This window comes from Aegilops tauschii, chromosome 7, assembly GCF_002575655.3.
Source record: "Aegilops tauschii subsp. strangulata cultivar AL8/78 chromosome 7, Aet v6.0, whole genome shotgun sequence".
Lineage (NCBI taxonomy): Eukaryota > Viridiplantae > Streptophyta > Magnoliopsida > Poales > Poaceae > Aegilops > Aegilops tauschii.
The window spans coordinates 349,111,932-349,122,566 of NC_053041.3; the positions used below are offsets into that span (position 1 = coordinate 349,111,932).

General features: G+C 39.0%; 1 long non-coding RNA gene across 1 annotated transcript; it reads right to left on the reverse strand.

Annotated features, from left to right (window-relative positions):
* Window positions 1–4,629: 4,629 nt before the first annotated feature.
* Window positions 4,630–7,066, reverse strand: LOC120968906 (uncharacterized). The gene is made up of 4 exons (XR_006667243.2): window positions 6,792–7,066; window positions 6,549–6,719; window positions 5,972–6,076; window positions 4,630–5,006 (listed from the first exon to the last, which is right to left on the reverse strand). It is a non-coding gene; the product is annotated as an uncharacterized lncRNA (long non-coding RNA).
* Between the last annotated feature and the right edge of the window lie 3,569 nt (window positions 7,067–10,635).

The window sequence follows — 10,635 nt, forward strand, 5'->3', positions numbered from 1 at the left end:
GGGTTGAAAACCGTTTGTATAGCACCTCGCTCTACCCGTGATATATAGGGAAAATCCATCCTACCACCAAGTGGTAGTTACCCCACATATCTCATATACTATCATATAATATTATATATACTACTTTGTCATTATAAATACGTTCATATATTATATATAACATATTTCAAAGTGAGTTACATGAAAAATTTCAAGTTGACCATGGTTTTTATTATATTTGTGAAATACGTATATATTTGTACATAAAAAAGAGCATACTTAAAATACGAGGCATACTACCTAAAAAGTAGTATATATCCTACCTAAACATTCTTATATAGTACATATTATGCGTACATACTCTCTAATTTGATAGATACTAAATAGAACATACAAAACTGAAGTGGTGGTATATATATATATATATATATATATATATATATATATATATATATATATATATATATATATATATATATATATATATATATATATATATATATATATATATACTACATACAACATACAAAAATGAAGCCAGATGGGTGGTAGATAAAATTTGTCCTATATATATATATATATCTGTGTGTGTGAGTAGAGAAATAGGTTGGTACTCCTAGGAGTACATACTCCTCCCTCGTTTCATTCCCGCAAAAAAAGACACACTGCCTAACGGGCTTGACACAAGAGTTGGTGTTCCGTTGAACAAATTCTTGGTTTATAAGATCCCAGTCGATGCATGTGCGCATGTGTAGTGCGCAAAAAAGAAAAGAAAAACTCTATCGCCATCCTATTCCATATGAATTGACCCTCGTCTATCTTCGCCATCATCGGTGACGACGACAACTCTGTCTAGCCTGCGAGCCTTCCTCGACCGCCATCATTGTATTCTTGGCCAATGGTGACAACGACCATGCGCACGCTACATCCATCCGCTTGGGCAACGACATCGGCGAGACGCAGATGAGCAGGCGCTCTGGTGATCAAGTCGCGTAAATCGGCGACCACGAAGACGACTCATTGTCATTAGCGACACATATACACACACATACTAGTACAATGCCCGTGCGTTGCCACGGGCCTTTTGTTGTATATAAAACTTGATGAATTTTTAGTTCTTTCAACGCCTCAACACCTTTGTTGGTGTATTCTTTTTTAGCGTCGACATAATACATCTCCATCTCTCTCATACTCTACAAAAAAATACAGAAACACACATTGTTTTAACATGGGCAACAAATATATAAATAATAATTATTTGTATGCATCTCTTCTGTTTGTTAAAACTCAATGATTTTCGGTCCAGTCTATCATACAATTAAATGACTTGTTAGGGACCTTAGGGTGTATATTTTTCAATATATAAAAGTATGAGATATTTCTCTCCTAGCAAACAACCCTTTCTCTGAAAAGAGGGTCGATCCTTTTCCTTTTATAGTTAACTGCTCGTGCAAAGACCATGAGGAGCACCCCATTCAAGGTGGAAATTGTATTTTCCTTTTCAGCAGAAAAGGGCTCGGTACTTGCATACTATTGTAACACATAGCGATTAAAGGACATTCAAATGTGTGCCTATTATACACATGTACAGTGTCGTCTGCATCTTCTTTATGATCGCATTATCAAACCCAACTTAGCTCAGCAATTTTACATATTGCATCTCTGCCAAACCATCACGACCGAAGGTAGCCTGGCAGATCCAGTTTCAAGAAAGAGATAGGGCAACACAGCAGGCCCAAAACTACACACCAAACCAAAATACTTCCTAGACGAACTGTATTACTTACTGGATGGAATTAACTACAGGACGGTCAAGAATCCATTGAATAAACAAAACATTATAGCCTTAATATACAGTGGACTCAAGGCAATGGGTGGCATGCAAGACACACTGATCAAGATAACGCCTCATACGGCGCTCCAGCACCGATAACATGGCAGAAGCACAGCTTGCGGTCAGGGCTCCTGGATTGTATGGTTGCTATCCTCCCCTGCACCACCACTGCCACCATTAGTTACACTATTTGTCGCCTCTACCGTGTTACGATCATGGGGAACAAGAAGCTGCATGACCATTGTTGTTTCTGTTCCGTTCATCTGTGCTACTCCTCATGGTCTTTGCATGAGCTTTGCGGTGCTGAAAGCACAAGTGGATAAAGAAGTTAAAGGTGAATCACACCCTTTTGAGGTACCATCTTATAGTGTACTATTTATTTTGTCTAAATCACAATCATAAAAAATCGTTTTCATCATGCAATAAATATATGGTCCAGCCAACAACTAAGTGGAAAAGGCACATACTGATAGACCGCAAATGTGACAGAAGTACAGCTTATCCATGAACCTCGCCAACTAATCAACAATACCTTCAACATAAAGGTGGGGAAGAAACTGAAAAGCAGACTAACACACATCACTTGCATCTAGTTAGTGTAAAGAACAACACAAATACCACATAATCTCCTCTATCATGCTCCTGGGACAGAAACATATAAAGGGCCTCTCAATAACCAACCAGTTTACAGTACGCTGTTTCATAAGCTTCTTCGGCCAAAAGATTTCCAAAATCACAAGTTCAATTAGCCTATTGTTTTAGTTTAGCATTTTATTTAGATTCACATGGAGCCCATTTTAGTGAAATCGAGATTTGTACACATGGTGCAAACAAAGTTCAGTCTTCAGAATTTAAACCACTCGAACAGAGCTGGCATCATTTGGCAATTTATATGGACAAGACTAAAAGGACGCTTAATGATTCCAGATTTCAGAAACAACTCGCCAAATATGAGAGGTGATTTTGTCATGCAAGTGAATCATTTTGCACAATGTCATGATGTAAAAATTCTAGATTTCCAGATTGGAAACAACATGAAACATGAAAGTATGGAGAATAGTAAATTTTGGATCAGCAAAACATAATGATGCCAAGGAACTACCGTGAAGAATATCTGAGTGCAAAACATGAAGTTCCAAAGCTAACATGAATAACAACATTCAGAAAAAGCTAACATGAATAATAGCTGTGGCTGAGTTGACATCACATGTATATTTGCGAATGACTGAATACATACACATGGTCCAATAAACAAACATCAGTAATAAAAATTCTAGATAATCATAAAAAATTGCTCTTATTCCGAATACTTATAGGGATATTATTATTGCAATATAAATAAGTAGAGAAGGTATACAATACAACTAAAAAGGAGATTCCCCTTCTCTTTGCATGAGGGGTGCTTGGGATTTTTTACCTCTGCAAGCCGTACCATGGTTGTACCCAACAATATAGAATCTACCGAAATAGAAAAATGCTAGATATATGGCAGAAAATAGTGATTCTCCTCACATATTTCCTTGTGCGATGAGCAATTCCTGAAGAATATCTGAGTGCAAAACCTGAAGTTCCAAAGCTAACATGAATAAGAACATTCAAAAAAAGCTAACATGAATAATAGCTGTGGCTGAGTTTTGCGAAAGACTGAATACATACACATAGTCCAATAAACAAACATCAGTAATGAAAATTCTAGATAATCATAAAAACATTGCTCTTATTCCGAATACTTGTAGGATATTATTATTGCAATATAAATAAGTAGAGAAGGCATACAGTACGCCAAAAAGGAGATTACCCTTCTCTTTGCATGAGGGGTGCTTGGGATTTTTACCTCTGCAAGCTGTACCCATGGTTGTACCCAACAATATAGAATCTACCGAAATATAAAAATGCTAGATGTATGGTAGAAAATAGTGATTCTCCTCACATATTTCCTTGTGCGATGAGAAATTCCTAACATCCTGGAAAAACATTGATTTTTGAATGGTGTGCTCCTTGAGAACGAGTGAAATCCACCTCGAATTGACTAATTTTTGGGCCGCATTGATGTGCAATTGTTGTAGACACTATCCAGTCTTCTACGAAGGAAATAATGAAATAGTCTTAGTAATTCTGTTAATGCCCGTAAATACAAATAAGCATAATATCCAGCAGCACTTCAATGATGACATGCCTGGACACTTAATTCTTGAATTTGCATCACTAAGTATATACACAATTGAAGTTTTAACACTTAATATTATGCTTAATGAAGCATATATCACAATCAATACAACGATGGACTCGTCGCACATACTCTTACGCACAAGACCCCAGCTCATATCTACTTTATCACATTAAATTTCACACGAGGTTGAAGCAATTTGATGACGTAAGTCTTCATCCATCGAACCATGCGCATCATTAAATTTTGTCCAACATAGTATAGAACCCTCTATAATGTTTTCATAGGATTTAATATACAAAACGAAATACAACAAATGACATGTGTTTCAGTACCAATAGAACAACCTCTAAAACTTTCATGTTTTAGCTTCATTTCAATTCAATCTCTAACAGGGCCTAATCTGCCATATGAAAACTACTGCACCCAAGAAAATAACTTTGTAGAAAACAAACTAAGTTGGTGGTTGCTCTCAAACCATGCATCCAAACGACACAAAAAGTACTTTAGAGAAACCTTGGAACTTGTTCTACAACTTATATATAGAGGCCAACTCGAAATTTTAGGCATAACTAACTCATTTTTTAGCTAGAAGCTTGCTGCCCAAACTGACAGCTAGTGCAGTTTTAACTGAACCAATTTCAGTGATGTGCAGCAAGGGATATCCAATGGTACAGAAGCAGTTGCAATCCTCATGTGTAAGCAACTACAGGAATATTCTTTACAGAACTAACCTCTCTCCCATTCGGGTAATTCGGGCAAGTCATACACAATCCTCATGTGTCATGCAAGTAGATATTGTTCGAACAGCTACTGTCTGGTTTGAACAATTCTTGACAATAGTCTGATGAAAACATATTTCAATATTATAAGTGAACACTTCTTGAAAATTATCTCATGTAGCTCTGTTTCTGTTTCCTGCGAGCATCAAGGCATATCGCTGTTTTGCATCAATGTCTGAACTTTGCCATGTTAATAAAATGAACAACTTTGCCCGAAAAATATAAGCTAATCCAAAATAGTGTCCTGCAGGTAGATAATACAGTTGAGAATTAACCATCGTAAAGTAGCAATGACAGAAGAGGTGGACTTCAATTTCTTTCTTTTTTTGCGGGGGGGCTTCAATTTCAATGACTTGGTCACACAGAGAGCAGGTAGCTTTAAGTCTGTCAGCAGTTGGCCGTCAGTTTTGGGAAAGAAGCCATATGAAAAAACTGTATTTCCCCTCAGTTTTGATGCGCCATATTGAGTTCAGGTCTGGCCGCTCGTTGGATCCAATGAAGCGGTAGAGTATGTTTTCGTCGCATTCCAATTAAAGTGATTTCATCTCATTTCTTTGTGGAGCAAAATTCGGTAGATGTACATTCATTTGAAATCGACTTCAAACTCCATGTGGTCTTTGATGTAAGAAGGTCACAAAGAAACACACTTTCATCTTAAAATTTGATATGGTGAACAACCGGTTCATTTATTACACCCAACACTTGCAAAATGCAATGACAACAGAATTATATACTCCCAATGAGAGCAGAAATTGTTTGAGATTGCAGTACAATACTCCCTTTGTTGGAAAGAAAAATGTATAATAAGTGACCAAATGAAAGCACCATTTGTGAAAAGAGAACATATACAGTAGCACGTCGCAAAAATGGAATCTTTATTATTCATTTGTTTGTTTGTTATTTTTGTACAGTAAAATATTTTTGCTTCGGGGTAATTACAAAATCATAACAATGCACTGCCGATTTTGAGTACAGTCGGATTGTATCAATGGTATGTCCTACAGTCCACATATTATGAATATAAGTTCGTACTTAGTATTAAAATTTGAACTGGATCACTAAAAAAGGTTAATTATCAGAATGGATTGTAATACTAAGACGGTGTATGTGCATGTCAGCTACAAAAGGAAGCAACTAATGCATATCATATAGTCTAATTTATAATAGTATAAACAGAAACTGGGATGGGGATGAGGATGGACCCCTCACCTGCGCTTGCCTTCTGCACAACGTTGTTAATCGCTAGCATCCGTAGCTCCTCCTCGCCCCTTCAAGTGGCAGAGTCCCGGAGAGCGCACCGCCGGGTGCCGGTGCCTGGCGGAAGTAGGCGAGGGACGCAGCGCAGCACACAGTGGCAGCAAGCACATGAAACACACACACACACACTACATCAGCAAGCAAGCATACATAACTATAGTACTGAAATTAAAATTTCCATAGTTCAGCAGGAGCTTAGAGAGGATGGATGGATTGCGTTGCCTATCAGAATGAAGACGTTTCCTCTCACAGCATGTCAGAATGTACAAAGTTAATACATAAATATGTCATAACATAACACTTTGTTTTCTACTCCGTCAGTTGACAAATATAAGATGTTTTGGATATTTCAGTGAACAAACACACTAAAACTTGTCTATATGCATCTGATTCACAAAATAGCATGACGGTTGTAAATTGCTGGTCAACATACAGTTTCCTATAGCCCAATTCTGAACGCAAGCCATATAGGAGTGCAGTTCAGACACATTTACAGTTTAGAGGCAAATTAAACGGTAGAGGCACGCACCTCCATCGTCGACGGTGTCCACATCGACCCCTAGCTCCTCGACCAGGTACCTGCACACCCGTGGCCTTCCCTTCCCGGCAGCGAAGTGCAGCGCCACGAGACCTTGGTCCTTGGCCGCCTCCACCACCTCCCTGGGACGGCCCCTGCCCTGATCCAGATCTCTCACCAGCCCTGCGACGCGACGAACGGGAGAGTCAGTGCCTCCCAGATCCAAACAAAACCCGCCCGGAATCACCCACGTACTCTTGAAGAGGCGGAGGTCGCCGCGGCTCGCCACGTGGAGGAGCGGAAGCGATCCGTCGGCGGGCGGAGCGGGCGGGCTAGGGTTTGGAGGGGCGGCGCGACGCTTGGCTGAGGTGGCGGCGGGGTGACGCCGCGCCAGGCGACCAGCGGTGGCGAGGTGGCGGCGGGGTGGCGCCGTGGGATCCGCGGAGGCGGCGTCCGTGGGATCCGCAGCGGCGGTGGCGGGCGTGGGATCCGCGACGGCGGCGGCGGCGGCGTTCGTGGGATCCGCGGCGATTGCGGCGGCGTCCCTGGCGATCCCAGATCGAGGCCGCTGGTGGGATCCGCCGCGGCGCGTCACAGGGATGGATCCGCCGCGGTCTGGGCGTAGGGGTGGTTCGGGCGTGCGATCGGGCGGCGGCGGAGAGGGGTTTTGTTTGCACCGGTTTTTTTCGATCGAGTAAGGCAGAGGTGGTGCGATGACGGAAAAAAAGTCAATGACGAAAAAAACCGGCGATGGAAGTATGACGAAAATAAACCAGCGAAAATTAACCGCGCGGACTATTCACCAAGTCGTCCATTAGGAGTAGATATATATATATATATATATATATATATATATATATATATATATATATATATATATATATATATATATATATATATATATATGCGCCCAGGTATGCACTGGCCTTTGGATGTGCTTATACTGTATCAGATCTTTATTTCTTTGTACTTGTCCATTGTTTCATCGATTCATAGATCGGTTTGTAATGCGTGATTATGTAAGTCGTTCTCACCTCATGCACTATGCATCCTCTCTTGGCTTGGCGATTATGCATTCGTGTTCCACGGCAGCCACGACAAATGAGCGGGGTTTCCGAAAGTGTCGTGTGGAGATGATGGATGGTTGCTCAACGGCGAGGCGGGCCATTGGTCTTGGATGCTATCTCCGGATGCCTTGCTGCTGACCAGGTCAAAGAACAAGATGCCCTCACGACGAAAAACACATGTATAAAGACCAAGCTAGCTAGCTACCCAGGAATGGCATTTTGCAGCTTGATCTGCATGCGTGTAATGAAAGAATACAGCATGCGCATGCACATGATTACTTATTGATCTTGTGCATGTATGTAAACAACCCATGTTGCCCAGATTAGTCATATGTACTCCGTGCATATATACTCCATCAGTTGGGTATATCTTCCGTGGTTCTTTTGATCTTAGATGGCCAGTGATCCAACTTGGGTACATTGTTCTTTACATAGACCATATACCTATTTCATTTTTGAGCATCATGCACTTCTTTCAATCTCAGATGCATGAATTATATGCTCTATAAAAAAGTCAGTACACACCATCCATTAGTTTTCTGTGATCTAAGATAGGTGTACTTCATTTATCGCTTGCAATAATTGAATGTACCTAAATTTGGTTGGAAAAGAGTATATGTACACGTTTCGTTCTCGGTCGCGAGGCTGGAAAAAGGTACATGCTCCAAGGATGTAAGAGGTATATATTTGATCTATAAAATTGCAGTATATACTCATTTGTGTTGAGGTAGTATATACTTCCGATCTTACACAAAAGAAGCATATACACTTTCTGATTGGAAGTGTGTATATACTCCCTCCGGTTAGTAATCTACAAAAAAACAATAGTATACACCAAGTAAAAACAATCTTGTATATACTAACTAAAAGGGCAGTATACTGACAAATAAAAGTAGTATGTATTGGCTCACAAAATAATTGTTATATACCGCCTCACAAGATTTCTTTTAGTGGCACAAGAAAAAGTTATAGAATTGATAAAATAGTATGTACTCGCTCATTTAAAGATATGGTATACGTCCATTTGATTTCTCATGGTACATACTCATGATCCTATCTCCAGTAAATTGTAAATATACAAACTACCATTCTTCTTGATGATGGCCAACATAGAGAGAAGTGTATGCTTTGTTGTGAATGTATAGAAAAGATTAATCTGTTCAAATTTTGTTATATTGTTCATTAAAAAATGTGTTATATTCCATAAAAAAAAGTGGTATGTACTCCAGTGCAACATGTGGTATATATACTCTGTCAAAATAGAAGTATTATGTACTCGACCGTAAATATGATATGTAAACTACATAAAAATGGTATACCCATAAGAAAAGTAGTATCCTCATGGAGTATGTGTATAGATGAGGCATGTGATTCATGATTTTATTTTATAAGTTTTCTGCATTCAAAAAATGAGAGCCTCATATACCATCCAGTAATTCTGGGATAATTCACATGCATGCACGCTCCAGCCCTTACATGCTTACTTCCCTTAATTATAGGATCAAGCAACGACATGCACACGTTTCCTTTTTTCTTTCTGTTGGTTGCCGGTTTTGTATCTAATGGGTATGTCCAACTCAATACACCCGGTAAGGCATAGGAGTGTGTACTCCTGGGAGTACAAAAGATGAGTCCAATATATATATAGACACACACACACATATATACATATATATATGATTATTATGTCTTTGCCATCCTTGGGCATTGCCACCCCTCTAGCTTCCGTCTGATCTGGCTTTGAGATCCGTGTAGCATCTTTTATGTCTGCCATTGATTAGTCTTCCATTTATCTAATTGCACTGAGACGAGTTCATAGCACTACGTATTAACAAGGTTAAATGTTGATAGATGTGTATACGCATGAATCTTTTTTGGGGAATCTTTTTTTAGTTCATGGGGAACTTCTTTCAGAATATAAGTCTTAATCACCAACAATTTTTTGTACTATTATAGAAAGTTAGTAAGTTATACTGCTTTTTATACTATTAGGGAATCTTTTTTGTTAAGCATTCACGACATAATATTTTGATACCCCTAATCTAACACATACTCTACCGGAACCGTATTAGTGTGATCATTAGTATGCTTCATTAACTGAATCCCCATAAAGGAATGACGATAGCATAGTGTTTTCATGGATCACGAGGCATGCATTGAAGTGGGATTACATGGGGTGGCACTTCCACCGAGAGGGGTGGCATAGTCCCCGGGTGTTAAAAATCAACACTAATATATTATCTCGTCGGAATGTCTGGGCTATTCCGTTTTGCGTAACAGAATATTATTCTGTTACTCTACTTGAACTGATGGTTTCAGGCGGTTGTACTGATGATTTTTATCTCGTCGAACTGATGGTCCTCTCTAGTTCAAAAAAATTTACGATTTTTTTCGTCGGAATGGGGTGTGAAATATATCATTGGAAAGCTCTTGACAGCTACATCACAAGTCATATAGGGATTTTTTGCAAAATCATCACGGTTTAAGAGCAGTTTTGAAAAAACATTTTTTTTCAAAACCAAAAACACGAATTGTATTTTGGACATAATTTTCAAACGGTTTGTCGCAATGGAGCAAATAAGATGGCGTTGAAAAGCTGGTGAAAATCTGCTTTTCCATATATGTAATGTTTTTCGAAATTCTATACGATTTAAAAGTAATTTGAAAAACGGTGAAATTCTTGGCAAAACGTATTTTCGCGTTTTTTTTCAAACGGTTTGTAGGATTGCCACAACTTATATGGCATTGGAAAGCTATGCAAAATGCGCAAATTTTTCGTATAGGAATGTTTTTCTAATTCCTTACGGTTTAAACTCGAATTCGAATACGGTCAAATTTGATTTCGAACGTGATTTTTTTAAAATGTTTGTCGAAATGGGGCAAATAATATACCGCTGGAAAGCTATAAAAAATGCAAAACTTAGCCATGTCGAAATTTTTCTCAAATTCATAACCGTTGAAGAGTAATTTGGAATACGATGAGATACGTCGTGTTGTTTTCCCGTTAGAAAAAACAGAGTACTTGTACTGAT